The sequence below is a fragment of the Mus pahari genome, chromosome 8 (assembly GCF_900095145.1).
Source record: "Mus pahari chromosome 8, PAHARI_EIJ_v1.1, whole genome shotgun sequence".
NCBI lineage: Eukaryota > Metazoa > Chordata > Mammalia > Rodentia > Muridae > Mus > Mus pahari.
In genome coordinates, this window is record NC_034597.1 from 85,638,802 (window position 1) to 85,661,130 (window position 22,329).

General features: G+C 38.6%; 1 pseudogene; it reads left to right on the forward strand.

Annotated features, from left to right (window-relative positions):
• Positions 1-22,329, forward strand: part of LOC110325140 — a 55,878-nt pseudogene that overhangs the window by 6,425 nt on the left and 27,124 nt on the right.

The window sequence follows — 22,329 nt, forward strand, 5'->3', positions numbered from 1 at the left end:
GGTCTTGCAAACTTTATATGACCCAGCACAAGGCAAGGCCTGGGCCAAGTAGTGGGAGTGGGTGGGTAGGGGAGCAGAGGTGGGGGGAGGGTATAGGAAACTTTCGGGATACCATTTGAAATGTAAATAAAGAAAATAATAATAATAATAATAAATTAAAAAAAAAAAGAACCTGAATTCAGAGTCTGAACATCAACATAAAAAAAAAAAATCCAATCATGGTGTAATCATGGTGAAATAAAATTTTAATTTCACATGCAAATTTTTTCTCTTTAACGTTTGAACAGAGAACTGCTTATGTACTGTATGAAAGAATCACCTGCCAATTAGAGGCTGATGGCCAATGAGCTGAAGCAGGACAAGGTCAGATATGTAGTAGAAAGATAGGAATTCTGGGATAGAGTCAGGTGGGAAAACTTCACCCTAGTCTCAGAAAAGGTGGGCAAATGGGCTATGTAAGTTACGAGCTAGTTGGGGAATGAGCTAAAGCCTACAGCCTAGAGACATTTAGTCATAAATAATTATGCCTCGGAGTCGTTATTCTGGGAACAAAGATGTCAAGTAGAATCTCATGGCTACATTTGGCATACCATACGTGGGACATAGAATCTAAAACTACAAACACCCCTGGGGAATAGAGCAGGTTTCTAGTTTTATTTCTTTAAGAGATATAGTCAGCCAGCTGCCAGTTAGATCTAAGGAAATGAAGGTGAGTACAATTCAAGGTGCAGCTACTTGACTGGCTGAACTACAGCACCTGAGAGGCCTTGTCCTCCTGTACTTACTGAGAGAGGTACTGGTAGGTGAGGCTGTGTAGATAAGCCTCCCAAAGCTCAGGATTTGCTTTCACAAGCAGAGAGCACAATGAGACCTGGAGACATCTTCTCAGAATGGGCAGAAGTCAGAGAGACTACAAGGCATGTAGACACACATAAAAACCTACCTGAAGTGAGTGGCTGAAATCGGGAGCCAACAGCCTGCTAGATCGAGCTGAGTGGGCAGATGCGACTACAGACCTGTACTGGCTTGAGGAACCTGCTGTCTCTTGGACCCAACAAATGACCATAGCCAGGAAGAGGCCAGGCATCTGATGAGGCAGGGCAATTGATTAAGCCCAAGACCCTGAGGCTTGGATGACCCCAGTCACAGACATGTGTGAAGAATTGCCCTTCCCTGAGAGCAAAAGGACTGGAACAGATCTAGTCATAGCATGAGAAGCAGAAGCCAGACACAGACGGAGGGGACACAACAAGAAATGCTAGCACAAACTTTTGATCAGGTAAAAATGTTTAAAATTATGCTTTAATGCTAAAGAGATCTGGTATAAAAATTAATGGACAGGTATAAATAATTTGAAGCACAGTAACACTGAGCATCAGGACACTATAAAAGGGCATTTTAAATAACTGAAAGATAAAACCAAAAGAGAAAGAAAGAAATGACATCATTGAGGTGGAGGCGTTACCAATTGTTACCATTCCGGCAATCCCTATCATGGTAGTTGTAATGGCTTTCTGTGCCTTCTCAAAGAAGAGAGCTTTAGAGATTCGTGAAAGTAATGGAACACAGAGATAGACCTAAGGAGGAAGATTAGAAAGATTATAAATAAAATTGAGGTAATATTAAGATAGCAGAGAAACAAGCAAAGAAAAAATGTAAAATGAAGATAGTCCTTAGAAGAAAAATTAAAAAAAAACAAAAAGACAGAAAAATGGGGAAAATACTAAAATAGATATGCAAGAAAAAGAGAAACGTGAAAAATGAGACAGGCCTATTATGAAACAAGAAAGAGAGAAATATTTAAAAATTGAGGCAAGTCTTAGAGAGAAATTAGAAAAATTATAAATAAAAATGAGGAATTTACTAAGTTAGTAGGGAGACTGGGAAAAAATCAGAAATAAGAAAAATAGAGACAAGTCTTCGAAGAAATTAGAAAAATATAAATAAAATGGAGACACATAGACAGAAGAAATAAGGATAGGACCTACTGTACCACCACAAACTAAAATTCAGAAAAGGCAGCTAAAAGCTGTTAGAAGCATCCCCTGTCCGTTAAAAAGCCACTGGCCTATTAGCTTAGGCAAGAAATAGAAAACAGGAGTTCCAACAGGGAGAGAGGATTCTGGGATAGAGTCAGCTAGGACAAGAGATTTACCCTGAATGTTGATAGAGGGGGTGGCATGAACTTGAGGAAAGGTAAGTGACCATGCAGTAGGATTTAGAATAATATAAACGGGATAGAGTTATGAACTAACAGGAATGAGCTAAATCTTTTGGCTTGGGCATTTATTCATAAATAATTCAGTATCAGAATCTTCATTTCTGGAATGTAGGTGCAGGTGGAAAAGCCTGTAGTTACAAATAGCATCTACCATTGGCCATAGAATCTGAGCTTATAAAAGCCTCAGGTAAAAGCATGAATAAATACTTCCCAGAGCATTTTCCTAGCTTGGAAGCTCCTCTTGTCAGAGGAGGCCTGAGTGCCAGACCTGCACCCTCGTCTCTGTCAGACCTGAACCCTCACAGTGACTACAGCTTCTCCCAAGCATACCATGGTTCCAGAGAAATGCCAAAAACCATGCTAGGGAGAGCTAGAAGCCCTAATTTGCATCCACTTGAGGAAACCCTACAACTGGGCAGAGAAAGGGACCAACGGAAAGGGGGCAGAATCAGGAGCCAGCAGCCTGCTAGACTGAGCTAAGGGGGTGGAGTTAGCTGCAGTAGACACAAGCAGAGGAGTCCGAAGACTTTTCCAGTTCTACAGGAGGACTGAAAAGCCCCAAACTTCTCAGCTTGTAAAATATTAAATTTAAAAATGGTAAAAGAGAAAAGAAGCTGGGTATAAATACTCATAAAAATAGTGTAAATTGGTAAAAAATGAAGTCCTTGAAAAGAGTTAAACAAATTTTAAAAAATAAAGCACATGAAAATGAGAGGTACAATAGCAAAGGATTTAAGGATAGAAACCAAAGAGAAAGTGATTGTCTCAGTCAGGGTTTCTATTCCTGCNCAAACATCATGACCAAGAAGCAAGTTGGGGAGGAAAGGGTTTATTCGGCTTACATTTCCACATTGCTATTCATCACCAAGGAAGTCAGGACTGGAACTCAAGCAGAGCAGGAAGCAGGAGCTGATACAGAGGCCATGGAGGGATGTTCTTTACTGGCTTGCCTCCCCTGGCTTGCTCAGCCTGCTCTCTTATAGAATCCAAGACTACCAGCCCAGAGATGATCCCACCCACTAGGCGTCTCTCCCCCTTGATCACTAATTGACAAAATGCCCCCCAGCTGTATCTCATGGAGACATTTCGCCAACTGAAGCTCCTTTCTGTGGTAACTCCAGCCTGTGTCAAGTTGACACAAAACTAACCAGTACAGTGATTAATGACCTTATTAGAAAGACACATTATAAATTATAATTACCCTCATATTAGTAGTCATTTTAGTCCTGATAGCCAAGATGACTTCTTATGCCTCTCAAAGGAAACGATATTAGAGAGACAAAGTGACAAAGATACTGTTAGAGACAAAGGAGAGAAGTCCATAACCTACAGCACCATCTTGTAACAAGACTGTAAAAATGCAGACTACATCTGTTTAAACACCTAAAATGATGTTCCCACTCTGCACTGGTCCTGCCAGAGGGAAGTCAAGAAGTCCTCTGAGAGAGTAGTGAGAATGATTATAGGTAAGACAGAAGAGAAGACTCAGAGACAAAAGTTAGAAATTGGGAGGGCTGTCCAGTGACTACTGCAGCAGACCAGAGTTTAATTCTCATAGATTTTATATCCTTTACAGTAGCATGGAAACAAAGTCACAAGCTAGCAGAAACAATGGCTGATGAACATTGGATAGCTGTATGTATCTGGAGGCCTGCCTGTTCCTTCCTCCAAGATTAACAGAACATTCATCCACTCACCTTGAGCTTCAAGTGACATGCATCTTTCTTTACATGTATCAGCAAGCCAGGAAATCTGCCGGCAGACCTTGAACTGTCTTAACTCTGCCTGACAGGCAGGCTTTCACACACTCAGGGAAAAACAGCTCCTGACACCACTCTTGATAATATAATTAGAAGGGGAATGAAAGAATCCACAAGGTTATCAGCAATTTGGATGATAACCTATAGTGACCTATAGATTTTAAAAGATTTAAGGATGCAATAATAACCTGTGGCTTGCAATCACCATACATCAAACACATTCTTAATGACTGGACCATGTATGGCCTTATAATTCCAAAAGACTGGAGGGCTTTGATGGAAAACATCTTGGAGCACGGTCCTCCATTACAATGGCTAACATGATGGAAAGATGAGGCTTCAGTTATGAAGCAATGAAATAGGACAAGAGGCATGGATATTGTCAAAATAACCATATTCTGAATTGAGAGTTTAGATTACTGTCAATGATGGACAATAGAACAATGGCATACAGTTGCCTGAAATACCTAGGACAAATTAGGACAACAGGGAAGAGCTGAATCATTGACATAGATAACCCAGGGAACAAATGACTCATTCACTAACTTTTTACAAAGATTTACTACAGCTCTGAGTAGAGCAATATAAGATAAAACTGCTAGAGAAATATTAATAGAATTTTTAGCTTTTGAAAATGCTAGCACTGAATGTAAAAAGACTGTTAGAACTTAAGGGCCAGATCCACACCTCTCTGTGAATGAATTAAAACTACCATGAGTAAAGTCTCTAATCTCACAATTCAATTGTGGTTAGACAAACAATTATAGGAGATATAAAAACACAAGATGCCCATTGCTGTGATTATGAAAGGTCAGGTCATTCCCTAAAGGAGTGTAGACAAAATGTTCCTAATGATAAATTATTCTATAATAATAACAATTTAGGGAAAATGTTTCCTGGGAAATGAAGATGTGGAGAGATTAAACTTAAGGCTCATGAATATAAGTTATCCAAAGATAATCAAGGCAATTCTTTAATATCAGAAAACTGACTGAAAAGGTTTACTCAAAGTCTGACCAAAAAAACATGAGCTATTTATTTTCTTTCCACCAATAAAAGACAGTTCTAAAGATAAAATAGAAAAACCAAAGCCAATAGTACAAACAGAACTGTACAAAACTTAAGTAAAATATTAACAGAAACAGAGCCATGTAACTATGGGGTGCAATCCAGACAGAATACTAGAAGCTGGATCATTGCCTATGTGACTGATGGCCACACATCTCTCTGTGGGGTGGGGGGGGGTGCCTGAGAAGGCCGGGGGAGGTTATAGCTGGGCCATGAGCCAGGGGCCCAGGAGGCATGGCCAAAGACCTGCTGCCCCTTAGGGTCACCAGGATTCAAGGCCTGTGCTTGACCAGGCTGCCTGTGCACAGCTCATCACCCATCAGCCCACAATCTATGATCTATCTCTCTATTCACTTTACATACCAATTGCTGTACCCCTTCTCACCCTCCCCACAGTCCATCTCCCCATCTCACCTCCTGCTCTCTAATAAAGTGACTCTGAGTATTTCCCCAAAAGGCTACATTAAGGTTTTGCAGTGTTAGGCATATTCTCTACCACTGTGGCCAGAGAAGATAGTCCTTTTAGGGGAACAAATTCCGTAGATAGGCAACAGCTTAAGGGAGAACCTCTGCTCCAGTTCTTTGTGGACCACATGAAGACCAAGCTTCATATCTGGTACATACATGTAGGGGGCCTAGATCAAACCCATGTATGTTCTTTGGTTTGTGGTTCAGTTTCTGAGAGGCCCCAAGAGTCCAAGTTATTTGACTCTAGTGGTCTTCCTATGAAGTTTCTGTCCCCTTTGGAACCATCACTCCTTTCCCCAACTCTTCCATAAGAGTTCCTGAGCTCTATCCAATGTTTGATTGTGGGCCTCTGCATCTGTTTCATTCTGCTGCTAGGTGCATACTCCACAAAGACAGTTCTTCAAGGCTCCTGTCTGCAATCATAATACGGTATCGTTAATAATGTCAGCAATTAGTGCTTGCTCATGGAATAGGTTATAAGTTGGGCCATGCATTGGTTGGACATTCCCTCGGTCTCTACTCCATCCCTGTTCCTGCATTCCTTGTAGACAGGATACATTTTGGGTGGAAACTTCTGTGGGTGAGTTGGTGCCCTTATTCCTCCACTGGTGTTCCTGCCTGGCTACAGGAAGTGGCCTTTCCAGGTCCCAAATACCCACTGCTATATAAGGTTACATGCATTGACTCCTGGGAGCCTTCCCCATCCTAGATCTCTGGCATGTCCTTGGGATCCCTCCCTTCCCTGCCAGCTACAGATTCTATTCATTTTCTTGGCCCTCTCTCCACTTTCCTGTCCCTCTCCATGCCTAATACTGAACTCTGCACCCAATGCCCTCCCCCAGTCTCTCTCCCAAACAGATCCTCCCCCCCATCTGCCTCAAATGATTATTTTATTCCACATTCTAAGTGAGATTCAAGCATCTTCAATTGGGCCAACGTGTCAACTGTCTATAGACCATTCTTACAGAAGCAATTTTAATTGGGGCTTCTACTTTGCAGATAACTCTAGCTTAAGAAAGAACAGCAACAAAAAAACCTAACTAATACAGATATTAAAATAATTTAAAAACAGTTGAAAACTTCAGGGATTCATTATACCAATTATTACTCTTTGGAGATTAAAGTATGTCTAAGTAATAAAGTTAATACACTAAATATATATATCAACATTTATTTTCTTGTAATACTTGCCACTATTGTTGTTATATACACAAAGATGACATTATATATATTTTCATAGAAACATGAACTCAGTGAGGCAAAAGTATATCAAAAACTTTACCTATTTTTTCTGCCTACTTTTTGTTCAGCAAAACACAATGTTTAAGGTATTCAATGATAGCACAAACTCCATGACAAATTAAATCTTGTTTCAATGTGTTTTACCTCAGATTGCACAAAACTGCAAAGATGTGACACTTTTCATTGACCAGTTCACAACTTTAAATTGCTTGGAACATATTAGACTGAGAAATTGTGTTGGGATTTCTTCTTACTGCCTTGGGAAGAATCAAATCCTTGTAATAAATTGGAGTTAATAGTGGCCACCATGTAGTGTAGTTCAAAATCGTTAAGCTTCTGTTATATGACTCTTGAGTATAGTATATTTTTATATATTGAATTGGCAGTCTTATTATTTTATGACTATTTTACTCTATAAGTTTTAAGTTATGACTTTTCAAAACCTATGAATAGAATTTAGAGTTACACAGCATCAAGTGAGTAAGTAAACAATTGAAGACAATGTCTATGCTTGCCTAAGTTCATTAGCATCTAATTTTTATTAATCAGTTTAAAATATAGCTTAAAATATGTTTTATGTATATCTCGGTTCTTCAAATCCTGACATTATAATTTCATCAAAGTACTGGTCACATTTTAATATTAGGTTAATTTCTCTATTGTTCAAAAGCTTAGGATTTTCTAAACCACATTTTTTTCTAAGGGTTATGGAGAACTACATAACATAACCAACTTAAGGTAACAGAGCTATTTTATTTAACTATTTCATCGTAAGGAAGATATACTGACTTAAGGGTATGAGACTATGGTAGTTAGAGCTTGTGATGTATAATACTAATGTTATTTTAATTACATTCCCCAAGTATCTGATAGAAACATCATCAGAGAAGAATATATTTTGACACACTGTTTAATAAAAGGCATGGTCCAGTTCATCATTGTAGGGCAACATAGAGGAAATAACTTGAGTTAGAAGTTTACATTGGCTCCTCAGTCAGTGAGAAACAAGAACAAGATAAATGCTAGGTTGTTTGTTTGTTTGTTGCTTCCTCTCTCTTTTATCTGCCTAACATTCAGTCAGGGACTCTAGTCCATGGGAAATTGATGCTTACAAACTGGGTGAATTTTCAATTAAACCTCTCAAGAAACATTCTCCTTCTCCTGTTATGTCTCCTGGGAAGTTCTAAGTCAAGTAGTCAATGAACATTCACCTTCATTTGCCCTGTCACATCAGAGAAGATTAGATGTAGAGAACTCTGGAACCAGAAATTAAAGTCTACAGTAATCCCTGCCTGAAAAGCAGCAACTGCTATAAGATCAAGTGTTCAAACATCCTAAGCTATTAATAAATGTTTCTTGTTCCAAGAATGAATACAAATGGTTTTGATTCTTATTTTCTCTTACTTAGCTGTTGTCAGAATGTTTATGAGAAGACTACAACAAGTATGGTATAAATAAATGCAACAACAATGGTCTATTTGCAATACATGAGAGCTATACATCAAAGTGGATATCTCTTTTTGAAAAGTTCATGGTGTATTTGCCGGGACATTTAACAAATGTAAAATGTAGAGACAAAAAAAAAGGAACCTGGACATTACTTAAGTCTTTATCTCAAGGAAATTAAATTTCGCATTATAGAAAAATGTGGCTAGCAAAGAGGAAATAGAAACTTACTAGAAAGGGTAAAAAAAAAAATAAAGAATTAATTATTTTTGCTAATTACAATGTTTGGATCCAAGCCCATGCTACCCTAGAACATTTAAAAATTAAATTAACACAAAACTAACTGTAAAATATTAGCATTGTTTAAAGAGAGAGAAAACCAAAATAAAACAAAAATATAGAAGAATTTCCAATGTGTGTAAGAATAAAATTAATTATACTGATGACATATCCTTATGGAATGTTGATGCTGTCTACCCAAGCTTTTTTTTTTTTTTTTTCCTGTGTAAAGACACCATGACCAAGGCAACTTATAAAAGAAAACGCTTAATTGGGGGTTGTCTCTATAGTAGGATGTAAAGTCCTTTGGGTATCTCCCCAATATATAGCTACATTTTTGGTATGGCTGAATGTTAAGCATGATCTATTCCTAGCTTCCTGAGGAACTGCCACATTGATTTTCATAGAGACTTATATTTTTAGATGGTGAGTCCATGATCATTATGGCAGGGGGTTTAGCACCAGGTAGGTAGACATTGTACTAGAGAAGAAGCTGAGTAAAGGTGATGAAATTAAAACAACAACAACAACAACAAAAAAAAACATAAAACAAAACAGAACACAACAAAAAAACACCAGTCACAAATATTTGTGATAGACAGAAGTTGGAAACAACCCAGATGTCCCACTACAGAAGAATGGATACAGAAAATGTGGTTCATTCAGAATATAATGGAATACTACTCAGCTATTAAGAATGAGTACATCATGCATTTTGCGGGTAGACCTATAAAATATCCTAAGTGAGGTAACTCAGAACCAAAAGGACATGCATGGTATGTACTCACTAATAAGTGGATATTAGTCATAAAAAAGTAGAGAATACCCAAAATATAGTCCACAAAATTCGAAAAGGTCAACAAGCTGAAGGGCCCAAGTACGGACTCCTCAGTCTCACTTTGAAGGCAGTAGAAAGCAACCACAAGGGGGGAGGGGCCTGGGAGGAAAAGGGACCTGGGATGTGCAGGAGAAGGAAAGATGATCTGGTATTGGGTAAAGGAAAAGTACTAAAGCCCTGAGGGCCAGCAAAAGAATGGAAACAGGCAACCTAGGGAGGTAAGAAGCTGGGGGGACCCTCCAGAATGTACTAGAGACCTGGGAAGTGAGAGACTCTCAAGAATCAAAAGGATGGACTTTAGATGAAATGCCCAACAGTAGGGAGAGGGAGCTTATAGAGCCCACCTCCAGCAGGAAGACAAGACATCAAGTGAGTGATGATGGGGTTTCTATCCCACAGTCAAAACCCATAATTGTTCCTGTCTGGATGAACTGTAAGGATGGAAATGGAGAAGAGCCTAAGGAAAAGAAGATCCAGCAACAACCAAAAGTGGGATCCAGCTCAAGGGGAGGCCCAAAGGCATGACATTATTACTGAGGACATGGAGCACTCATAAAAAGAGACCTGTCATGACTCCTTCCAAAAGACCCAACAAGCAACTGAAAGAGTCAGATGCAGATATTTACACCCAACCAATGCGAAGAAGCTGATGACCTCTGTAACTGAATTAGGGAAAGGCTGGAAGAAACTGAGGAGAAAGGAGACGATATAGGAAAACCAGAAGTCTCAACTAACCTGGACTCCGGAGATCTCTCAGACACTGAATCTCCACCCAGGCAGTTTACACCAGGGGATATGAGGCCCCCAACACATATACAGCAAAGGACTGTCAGGTCTGGGTTCATTCAAAGAAGATGCTCCTAGCCCTCAAGAGACTGGAGGCCACAGGGAACTTAGAAGTCTGGTGGGGGGGTCATCCTCGTGGAGACAGGGGTGGGGGGCAGTGAGGAAGTATGGGTTGTTGAACAGTCAGGGGGTGGCCCAGGAAAAAAAAAAAGAAGAAAAATAAAAACAAGCAAGCAAACAACAAAGAAACAAAACCACTAGTCAAAGAGAAAATAGAAAGTTGTGTGATCTTTTAAAAGCTCAACACCACCCCTTCCCCAACTCCCCAACTATGAATCTAAAGCCACTCCTCCTCCAAGTTGGCCAAACATCCTAATCGCTTTCAATCATTTCTACCAATAAGGAACCAAGCATTTAATTATACCAGCCTATGTATGAATCTGCACGTGTGTTTCATGATCTTTCTTCTGTTGGTTTTTCCTACTCAAGTTCGTATGTTTTTGTTTTACCTTATTATACTTTGTTATTATTCTATAGCTGTTGCAGGATATTTGATCACACTGTGAACCCCGAGGTTGTGTTTATTTACTGGAAAAGCCTGCTTCTCATTGTAGTATGGCTCAGTGCTAGCACACACTTTTAATCCAGGAGCTTTCTGTTTAATGTAGACAGGATTAAAGTCAATCATAGGTCAAGAGGCAGAACAAGCAACCAGTTCTTGGAAGTAAACCTAGAGAGTAAGAGGATGTGAAGAGGACAGATAGAGAGATGCACAGAAAATAAACAGGAAGGACATTCAGTCATTCAGTTTGAAGGGTATTTTTGTTGTTGTTTTTTTTTTGTTTGTTTGTTTTTTTGTTTTTTGTTTTTGTTTTTTTGTTTTTGGTTTTTGGTTTTTGGTTTTTTTTTCTTTTTTTTTTGAGATAGAATGGAGAAGGAGAACTTCCTTTCATCTGGATGTCAGCTGAGGAGAAAGATTGTAGGGTTGTGGGTCCTGCTGCTCAGTCACAAGTCAAGGACACTTGGGGAGGCAGAATGTGGGGAGTTTGACTGCACTAACCCTATGCTACCTCTAGGGAAGGTGTGGGTTATAGAGAAGCAAGGCTCCAGGGTGGGGAAGTGTGGTCTGAAGCAGGACTGCTGGAGCTCTTTCTGAGGTCCACAGGCCTGCCACTAGCCCATGGCTGTCTGGTTATCAGGCTCTTGAACAGTCAGGTGCCAGTGCTGAGCAAGAGCCGAACTAACAGAACTGGGGGCCGAGGGCTGTGTCTTGCCTGGTGCCTGAGGGTAAGAGGGGGCAAGGGGAGAGCTCTGGCTAGTTCCACAGTGAGAGTCCTTGGATTTATGGGAACAGAATTGGTATTGATCATGACTGGGAATGCAGAGGCAGGAGACTAGCACAGTAGGCTCTATAGGCAAAGTCCTTTTCCATGACTCCCCTTGGCTGATCTCAATGAAAAGAGACAGTCTGTGGCTCCAAACAATTGATGGCCATGATGGGTAGTAGATGTGTAAAACCATACCCTACTTCTCAGGGTGGTTCTGAGATTAAATACCTTTTGCAGGGAGGAATGTCTGGGAAGGGACACCTATTGGCTATGTTCTCCAGGCCTCTAGGTATCTCATTAGCATGAAGATCTCTGTCTTGAGCCTACAAGACCACAGGTCACCTCTCTTTTCCTATTGTCTTGGACTGAGATGTTAGGGATACACATGAAAGGTTTGGGGACATTGCACTGATATGATTGATTGTCACAAATCTATAGGAGGATGGGAGAGGATTCTGCCTAGTGACAGGGGGTGGGTGCCCAGGAGCAGGTGAAGTGCAAACGGTCCCTTCAGGATCTCCAGGGCTTCAAAGCCTTGAGCTCGACCAAGGACCAAGCTACCTCTTATGATCCACTGCCTCAAAAAAAGTCAGGTAGGTGCTTTCTCTGCCTCTCTGAGCTAGAAGCCTTTTACCTCTCAGCATCTGGCTCTTCAGTCTTTATTGGTAAAATTGAATGATTGAGATTTTGTTAAAAAAAAAAACTAAAAACAAAAAGAAAAAACATGTATATGTCTGGTTTTTAATAAGAGTAAGAAAAGGTATGGGATTGTGATGCGAGATAAAGTAAAGTGATTTTCAAATGTTTGTGGGAAAAGAAATAATAATCAGAATATATTGTTTGAAGAATATATTTTCAATGAAGAAAAAGAAAACAACATGAGATAAACCTTTATGTTTATTCCACTGAAACTATGGAAATTGTTGAGTAGGATGTTTTAATTGAGGTACTACAAAGCATGAAAAATTCCACCTAAAATAAAATGACTACTTTATTAGTCAATAATAAATGAATAAAAGAATAAATAAATTCAAATATATTAAAAGCAAATCCTAACTCCATCGTGTATTTGTTTCCTTTCTTGTTTCAATTTCTTCTTGTAAAATAAATTATATTGGTGGAAATATAATGTATACAACAATGTATCCATATATGCTAAAGATCAGAGTGATTATGCTATTTGCCTAATATGGTGAATTTCATCATGTTATCTTCATGTATGTATTATGCACTTTGATTCTGCGATAATATGACTACGTTTTCAAAACTATAAACTAACATAAAACCTGGGTACACATTGACCCTGGTTCCTCATGACATTTGCAGAATAATTCCTCTCCACCAGTCTTTCTCGATTTTTAATACTGAAGATATTGTTGTATCATTGCTACCAGTCTTATCAGGTAGTAATAACATATGACAGTCACCTTGAAGGAAGCAAACAAAAGGAAAATGATGTTCCTTAATAGTAGTATCTCCTAAATGTTTGAGTTTAAGGTATTGTTTTAGAGGCAAACTTTGTTCTGTAACTGTGATATTTCTTGAAACCATTTCCAAGTAATGTTTTATTTGGAGCCCGGAGAATCCATGTTTCTAGGAAATGGTCCTTCATATGCAGAATAAACACTGGCTTTGTTTTAGATAAGGCTTGATTTTGGATGGACAGCTATGTAGTGCCACATGATGTTCACTAATTCGCTGTTATTAAGACATACATACATGAAGGTAAGATGGGTCTAGAACTCAAAATCTTTCTGTGCCATTTTTCAGTTTTGGGAATACAGGCCTGTATCCTCCTTTCCTAATATTTGTAAATTTTTAGGGCTATGTTTTATTATTCTTATGACCTTTTAGAAAGGTTGATACTATATATTCAAATTAGAATATAGTGCACAAATACGTTGACTATTTCAATGTTTATAAATGGGTCTCAAAAAGAGTAATCATGGATATATCCAGCATGTGATGTATGCTTACTAGAAATATTTCATATGCATCACGTACACAGCCTAGAAGATTTATATGTTGCCTGATCATAAGAAATTTAAGGATCTATGATGAAATACTAATAAAACTTACATAATAGTGAATATTTCACAATATCTTTGGCTTAGCAAATTAAAATTTAATAGAAATGTGTTCTTCTTCAAGTAAAGACTAATAATGATAGTAACATTGTGTAACAAAATGTACCATTAGCAATAGAATAAGTGATTGTGAAAATTTAATAAGTTTTAATCTCATGATGTTTGTGCATACTTAACAAAATGTGTATCTAAAAAGTCTTTTAAGTTAAATGGCTTATATCAAACCAACTCTAAGAGTCTTCCAATTTTTAACAAGTTTTATTGTAATTATGACCAAAGTTTATATCTTTCACAATGGTCTAAAATGTCTTACTTCATTTCCAAACTAATTTTTGTACATTATATTTAAGTACTCCATATTTTTTTTTATCTCCATAGTCCTTCATGTCTAGGCTTGTTCTTTTAATAGACTGTATGCTTAAGAAATGTCAGTCAAATTGAATTTTAAATGTACATTTAGAACTCCCTATTTCTTGGTAGAATAATATTCATATGACCTATGAAGGATAGAAAGATGAAGAATGAGTCATTTAGATTTCATTTTCCAGAGCACATGGCCTTTTTTTTTAATATGCCAACATAATGGATACTCTTGTGCAGAGAAGCCAGGAAATTTTTCTCTTAGGCCCATTCCATATTTATCATCTCTGTTGTCACTGGGTACACAAGGTCTATGCACTTTGTAAGAGGATTTCTGTCTAGAGAGCTATATTTTATTTTTCTGCTAGGACGATCAGTATAAAAATGACAAAGTGTTTGCAGCTTGTGTTTAACAGTAGTTCCTGAAACTAGATCATGTCTTTCTCGGTCTTGATGGAGTCAACAGTGTGGTAGATTGTTTGATGCCTATTCTAGTTGTAAAGAGATGAAAGCCCTGAAGAGTCACTTGTTTTAAAATGGATGAACAAAACAAAGGAGGGGATATTTGTTGTCTCTATGAGTCAGAAGGATGCATGAATCAGCTAATGCCCAATTGTCACATAGTTATATGGCATCTCTGATACTTACTCTGATGTGATTACTCACTTTCAGCAACTTTCCCAGTGTAGTTAATGGTAAGCACTATTGAAAGCTTTACTGTAAGTAAACAGGGGATTTCAAAGGCGCTGTTAAGTTTGTGATTGCTCAGAAAATGTTGCACTGAATTATTTCATTTACACATAACTCCACTGAAACTAGAGGTAAAGTTTCAGGTATTTTAAAATATTCCAAAAAAAGAGACACAGATTTTGATGTTTTTGTACATAGTATGTTATCTATTATGAATTACATAATTGAAGAGTAAAATAATGCTTTTCTTAGGCTATTCCAGACTAAATAACATTAATCTCCACTGAATATTGAATATTATTCCACTGAATATTATTGAATGCATGTATGTAGAAAAAGTGGCAAGATGTAAGAAAAGCTTTTGGGAAAATTTGAAGTACATTATGTTGATAAGTATTGTTTTGCAATCTTCTCTCTCTCTCTCTCTCTCTCTCTCTCTCTCTCTCTCTTTCTCTTTCACACACACACACACACACACACACACACTCTCTCTTTCACAACACACAAACAAATGCATGCACACACACATTATAACTTTTCTGTGACAATGCAGAATAAAGAGAAAACTTAAATATCGTTGTGGTTTTTTTTACATTTTCATAAATTTTTAAATGCTTGTCTTCACTTTTTGTGAGACTCCCTTTTAAAAAAATCTGTGTTGGATATATATGTCAATGCTGTGGTATTAAACCAATAATTACTGAAATTCAAGAATTTAGTGTAACTTGACTGATATTTAGTGTAAGAGATATTAAAAGGCTTTATTTGATGATAGTGTGTGGAAATTAATTATGTTTGTTATAAGGTCTCTCATATATGTATATACATAGCAGAAAACTTGTTAGCATGGATTATTTGTGAATACTATGATGTAGAGGTCTGCCAATTTAGATTTTTTTTTTGAGACAGGGTTTCTCTGTGTAGCCCTGACTGCCCTGGAACTCTGTAGACCAGGCTGGCCTCGAACTCAGAAATTTGCCTGCCTCTGCCTTCCAAGTGCTAGGATTAAAGGTGTGAGTCACCATGCCTGGCTTAGATTTTTACTTGGTATTAATTTTAATTTTTTTATTCATGTTTTTGTTTTATGTGTATTGGTGTTTTGTCTGAATATATAACTACTGTACACCATGTACATGCATTAACAAATAAGGCCAGAAAAAACTGTAATATTGCCTCATGATTCTGTTCTGAAAATAAAATATTATTTCTTACTTGGATTATTCTTAGAAAATGTCTTTGAATTTTACTTTTGGATTCCACGTTACACCTGTCAGAATGTCTATGTTCAATAAGACATGTGACAATTTATGCTGGGAAGGATGTCAAGCAAGGGGGACGCCCCTTCATTGCTGGTTGGAGTGTAGACTTGGATATCTACTACTGAAATCATCATGGCAGTTCTTCAAAGATTGAAAATTATTTGCCTCAAGGTCCAACGATCCCGTTCTTGGGCATATATCCAAATGGCTCTTTGTTCTAACCACAGAGATGGTTGCACACCTATGTTCATGCCTACTCTATTCCTAATAATGAGAAACTGGAAAGAGCTTAGAGGTTCTTCAACAGAACATTAGATAAGAAAAATGAAGTACATTTTCACAATGGAATAGTGCTCTGTTCTTAAACACATGAAATCCTCGTATTTGCAGGCAAATGGATGGAACAAGAAAAAAAAATAATCTTGAGTGAAATAAACCAGACCCAGAATGAGAAATATGTGTATTTGCTTATATCTGGATCTTAGTCAATAAAAGAATGATATATCAAGCTATAATATATAAACCTAAAGAGGTGTGGCACAGAGAAAGGGACGAGAAGGGACACCTGGATGTAATTGGGAGGGGCACATAGAATGGATTTCAAGGGTGGACTGGAGCCAGGTGTCAGAGATAAGAAAATAGGGGAACCAAGTGGGAAAGAGGAGTGGGGATGATGGAGGGAGGGAATGAGGGGAGAGATCACTGGAACTGAGGGTATTTGAAGTCTCCAAGTAATGAAGGAACAAGAATCCCTACTGGTCATGTCTTATCATCCAGCCAATCACAAAACCTTTTATCTATAATCTGTCCTGCCTGCAAAATACACTAAGGCAGTGTTGCCATACTTTTGGGGAATAACCAATCCATGTCTGATTTGACTCATGCTGTGAAATAAAACTCAGACCTAACACTGTGTGGGTGACCAAGAACCAGAATCTAAATAGGTCAGAGACCTAGAGTAAAACAAAACGCCTTTGGCAATGACAAAGCAAAGCAAAGCAAAGCAAAACAACCAGCAACAACAAAAACAAAACAAACAAACAAAAAACAAAAATGACTCCTAATGGTATTCAGCCGTGCTCATAGATTGCTGTCGTATTCTGTCATCATCAGAGAGAGTTTTTCCTGATGCAGATGGTAACAAATATAGAGACCATAGCATGGTATCATGGAGAGAGAGAGAGAGAGAGAGAGAGAGAGAGAGAGAAACAGAGACAGAGATATCTTTGAACAAACAGCTTTTTCACATTTATTATATACACAATTTTGCATGCGTTTTGGCTGCTACTACACATGGTTCCTGTATCTCCAGTAATTTTATCTGTAGAAAAAAGACTTAATCCAAATATTTTAAACAATCATAGAACTCTGTAAATATGATGCACTCTCGAAAGAATACATTTAGATTATTGTCTATTTAATTATGAAATCTAAAAGAAATAATTCATTTCCAGTGCAAGGATTAGAACAAATACCAACATTCATCTCATGTTATTTGATCAGCATAAAGCATTAAAAATACAGTGCCATTTTATTCAACCTTACTTATTCATACGTGTATGGTATATATATTGTGGTTAATGGTGAATAATTTTTTTCATTTGATCTCAGCTAGAAGCTATTGTGAAAAGAAAACCTTAACTGAGAATATGCATAAGATTGGTCATTAGGCTAACACATGTGGAATTTTCTTGATTGATTATTGATGTGATAGAACTCAGCCATTCCTACACAGTGACACCGTGGACAGGTAGTTTGGGAGACATTCTTAGAAGAGGGAATAAAATACTCAAGTGGGAAAATAAAGAGACAAAATGTGGAGCAGATACTGAAGGAAAGGCCATACGGAGACTGCCCCATCTGGGGATCTATCCCATATACAGTCACCAAACCCAGACACTATTGTGGATGCCAAGAAGTGCTTGATGACAGGAGCCTGATATAACTGTCGTCTGACAGGCTCTGCCGTAGCCTGACAAAAACAGAGGAGGATGCTTGCAGTCAACCATTGGACTGAGCATGGGATCCCCATTGGAGGAACTAGAAAAAGGACTGGAGGAACTGAAGGGGTTTGCAACCCCATAGGAAGAATAACCAAAGAGATCCCCTAGAGCTTCCAGGGACTAAACCACCAACCAAAGACACGCATGCAGGGACTCATGGCTCCAGCTGTATATATAGCAGATGATGGCCTTATCTGGCATCAATGGGAGATGAGGCCCTTGGTCTTTGGAAGGCTTGATACCTCATAAGCATCTCTATGGATGAAAGGATTTAATTGTGGATACTTACTGTTTCAGAAGATCACACATTCTCTAATTGGTGGGAAGCCTGGTGGTTCTGAGACAGACATAGTGCTGAATAATTATCTGAGGGAACTACATCTTGAACTATCTGGAGAGAAGGAGGGAGGGCAGGAATGAAAGAGGAGTGGGGAGAGAGACATAGACAGAGACAGAGAGACAGACAGAAACAATGATACAGAGATACTGGGTCTGCTGTGGGATTTTGGTACTTTACCATCCCTCCCCTGGTGACCCACTTACTCCAACAGGGTCAGAACTGAGGTATCTTCATCAAGTCTCTCTTGAGAAACCTCAGAGAATCCCAAGAATGAGAAATCACAAAGCATAGGGAAAACAGGGAATGTGGGACACCAGGAGTATAATGTCACCTTCAACAGCTAAACAAAGCTCCTATGACTTCATAGAGATGGAAGTAGCATGCACAGACCTTGCAGAGGTCTGTATCAGATCCTGAATATATACAATAGCTTTCAGTTAGTACTTTTATGGGACTCCTGATATCTACACACGTGACTTTCGTGCCTTTTCTTGGAGATCTTTCTGTTGGCTTTTCTTGTCCAACTTTAATAAGGTTTCTGTTTCAACTTATATTTTATTATATTTTGTTGTTATATCCTAGAATCTTTTTTCCTAATGAAATGATCAAAGGGAGTGAATCTGGATGGGAGAGGAAGTGAGGAGAGAAACTGAGAGTAGTAGAGGTACAGTAAATTGTATTCAGATTATATTGTATGAAGAAAGAATTATTTTAATAAAATAAGGAAAGAAAAAAAGAAGAAAATAACCAGGAGTCTAAATTGCTGTCCTCTCAGAGGCTCTACCAGTAGCTGATTGAGACAGATGTAGATACTTCTAGCCAACCATTGGACGGAGAGCCAGGACCGCCATGAAAGAGATAGGGGAAGGATTGAAGGAGCTGAAGCAAATGGCAACCTCATAGGAAGACCAGCAATGTCAACTAACCTGGACCTCTGGGAACTCCGGGAGCCTAAGCCATCAACCAAAGAGCAGAAAAGGACTAGACACTGGCCCCTGGTACGTATGACAGAGGACTATCTGCTCTTGCCTCAGTGGGAGAAGATGCACTTAGTCCGGTAGAGACTTGATGCCTCAGAGAATGAGGATGCCATGGGGTGGAAGGGGGAAGGGAGGGAGAATGGGGTAAAGAATTCTGGGAGAGGAGACTGGGAGGTGGACCAACATTTGGAATGTAAATAAATAAAAGAATTAATAAAAAAGAAAAAGAAAACAATACTTAACACTTCCACAATTTTCAAAAAAGAAATATCTTTGATTTTTAATACTAATATAATGTAATGTAGATATTGAGTTCTAATATCTAATGTAAATACTGTTTTAATTTACTTATGTGTATATTTGTGAAGATGTTCTTATACATATATGCATATATATGTGTGTGTTTGATATATGCATATATGTGTATATGTGTATACATATATGTATAATTTTATATTGCATATGTATATATGCCTATGTATATACATTCATGTATATATGTGTATATTTGCACACACACACACACACATATATATGTGGCTGTATATGTGTATATATGTAGACATGTGTTTTATGTGTGTGTGAGAGAGAGAGAGAGAGTTTGAGTATGTGATAATAAATACTTCATTCTGAATTCATAGAAGAGAAATGTGATTCTCAAGGAGTTCAAGCAGCATGTGCTTGGTCACATATGCGTGGATGATAAAGTGTGAATCGAGTTTCCATTCTAATGAGCACCAATTATTTCAATCATTCCACATAGGAAAGCCTTTGTGCCATTTTGTGGATGTAGTTGAGAGTTTGCTCTGTGAATAGAACTACTCAAAGTTAAAATGTCTCTATAATGCACACTGGCAGGCACCGTGACTTTTTTGAAGTACTTTGGACTGTGTATTTTGATCAGCAATGGCTGTTTAATGAGTGCCTGTTCCTCCTGTCTCCCTTTGCCACTCAAAATATAAGATGCTTTCAATAAATGTGTGTTTTCTAAAAATGATACAACTGTAATTATATTTATCCAATGGCACACCTTATGATCCCTAGTTTAGTCTTAAAAATCACACTTAATACTTTAAATGGCTACATTTGGGTCTGCTCTGGGTTTGCAAGTTAATTGGTTTGCTCTCTAGGTTAAAGTGTTATTCAATTTCAATATACATTAAGGCTAAACCCAACCTAGAGTTATAAAAATTAAATATATAATCTAGTTAGAATAGTATGAATATTTATGTAGGTGGAAGATTAAAAATAAAAGAATCATTAGCTCAGGGTTTTGGTAATCTGGACCAATCAAAGACAGCATGGTTCTGCACCATGTGCTTAATACCTACTAGAAGCCAGACAGTACTCTGAACTTTATAAAAGCTTTCCGTGTGCTTTCATGTTTTTAAATAAGTAGAGGGATCTATAGAAATATAATATAGCTGGGATATCTTATTGTTAACAAAAGTATTTGCAAGCTTGTAATATTTACATTATAGTTACACAGTAAATGAAATGGCAGAAGATTTTAAAAGAAGCAAACTCCCTTCCGGTGAACCTAGTGATTGCTTTTCTCCTTCAGTAGCATTCATAGCAACACCCAACAAGATAAATGCTATGAACTCAGGTGCCATGTTGGTTTCTCCATGTTCCATGACTTATAAGAGAATGCAGTGTTCCTAGCCCTATGTGGGAGTTATGAATTATACTACATACCTCAATACGCAGAGATCATCATGGACAGATTCTAATAACTAGAGGGCATTAATGACTACAGTGAAACCCTGTGTTTGGGACACAACAGCACAAGTACACATATGTACTCTCAGTAGTTTTTAGAGCATGAATAAGACTTGTTCAAAATTAAGCCATATCACCAATGGAATGTGAGATGGTCAGGATATTACATGAGTAAAAGTGGAGTTATTGATAATAGCTAGAAGAGAAATTTTTATTTCTCTTCCAGGAGAGAGGCTTTGAGAGGGTACATATGCTTCGGTAGATGACCATACACTCATCACCATACAGGCACAATTGAATGGAGTCAGTGAAGGGAGAGGGAGTCACAAGAACACACACACACACACACACACACACACACACACGGGGGGGGGAAGAGAGAGAGAAAGAGAGAGAGAGAGAGAGAGAGAGAGAGAGAGAGAGAGAGAGAGAAACAGACAGACAGACACAGACATAGACACAGACACAGACACAGACACAGACACAGACACAGAGACACAGACACAGACACACAGACACAGACACAGACACAGACACAGACACAGACACAGAGACACAGACAGAGACATAGACACAGACACAGACAAAGACACAGAGACACAGACGCAGACACAGACACAGAGAAACAGACACAGACACAGAGACACAGACACAGAGACACAGAGACAGAGACAGAGACAGAGACAGACACAGACACAGACACAGACACAGACACAGAGATCCAGACCCAGACCCAGACCCAGACCCAGACCCAGACACAGACACAGACACAGACACAGAGACACAGACACAGACACAGACACAGACACAAACACAGACACAGACAAAGACACAGAGACACAGACACAGACACAGAGACACAGACACAAGACACAGACACAGAGACACAGACACAGACACAGACACAGACACAGGGACACAGACACAGAGACACAGACACAGACACAGACACAGACACAGAGACACAGACACAGACACAGACACAGGGACACAGACACAGACACAGACACAGACACAGACACAGACACAGAGACAGAGACACAGACACAAACACAGAGACACAGACACAGACACAGACACAGACACAGACACAGAGACAGAGACACAGACACAAACACAGAGACACAGACACAGACACAGACACAGAGACACAGACACAGACACAGACACAGAGACACAGACACAGACACAGACACAGAGACAGAGACAGAGACACAGACACAGACACAGACACAGAGACACAGACAGAGACACAGACACAGACACAGACACAGACACAGACACAGACAAAGAGACCCAGACCCAGACCCAGACCCAGACCCAGACCCAGACCCAGACCCAGACACAGACACAGACACAGACACAGACACACAGACACAGACACAGACACAGACACAGACACAGACACAGACACAGACACAGACACAGACACAGAGACACAGACACAGACAC